Source organism: Opisthocomus hoazin, chromosome 5 (assembly GCF_030867145.1).
Source record: "Opisthocomus hoazin isolate bOpiHoa1 chromosome 5, bOpiHoa1.hap1, whole genome shotgun sequence".
Lineage (NCBI taxonomy): Eukaryota > Metazoa > Chordata > Aves > Opisthocomiformes > Opisthocomidae > Opisthocomus > Opisthocomus hoazin.
The window spans coordinates 67461034-67462164 of NC_134418.1; positions in this window are offsets into that span (position 1 = coordinate 67461034).

Sequence of the window (1131 nt, forward strand, 5' to 3'; positions counted from 1 at the left end):
CTGATATGTAAGTTACTTCTGAATACTAAAGTCAACATCTTCTGTGCTTTTTGGAGATGTGCAGCTATGGTGGAAGTGCCACTGCAAGTTTTAAACTCAATTTCTACTTTGCTCAGGAAAAGGTGTTTGACTCAGGAATGCAGTTTTGTTGTGAAAAATCTAGGTAAGCACAGAATAGTTATTCTTCAGCATAGATACAGCCTTCCTATGAATTACTGTGTATACAATACATAGTAAAATAAGTGGTAAACAAATGTTGATATTCCAAATGCTAGCTGGCTTACAAATTTAGGTCTGGCGCACAATTTGGAAGTGACAAGACAGAATGAACCTAAAGAAGCCTAAGCACTGTACTTCGTAAGAGACTACTGCATCGCAGGCTTCACTGCAGTCCCTGTGGCATGGCAAGACTTACCTCTGTAACTCTTCCTGTTCTTATTTGCAGTCCCCAAGAGACTACACAGGAACAGAATTCCAACATTTTATCCTGAAGTGCTTTTTGCAATTACAGATAATCAAGTGTTAGTATTAATGATAGACACCTAAATATACTGTGAATATACATATTGTTCAGCACGATATTGAGAATGCAGTTAATATGAAGTAATGTGGTAACCATGTAGTAAAAGGGAAGATGAATGTTGGTCTCCTGCAGGTCTTCCTTCTGCAGAAGTACACTTTAACAGCTGGAGCTATTTTACGTAGGATTTGAACAACAGTAGACAAAGACAGGTGAGAGATGCTGTGAAAGCCTTATCCATGACAGGAACTCAGTTTAGCACCAGTTTTATGAACTGTCTGCCACTGTCTAATCTTTCAGAAGACCAGAAGGGGCAGGATTTTTGGACTGAAAAACTGGATAACTACAATGCTCGCCGAGTCTGGATATTTCACAGTCACTGGGAAGTAGAATCCTTAATCCTTCTAGGAATCCTGTCCCAAAAATCATTTGAACTGTATGCAGCTGCCAGGTCCCCTAACTGGGGAATGGGGTCTCCTCTCCTTTTCCCCCAAAAATGCCCCAGCTGCCTCCCTCTTGTCAGCTTTGTTCATGGGCTTACATAAACACAAGTTAATACAGAAGACAGTAAGTCGCACAGAACTAAGGTATCCACTAGAAACAGAACAGGA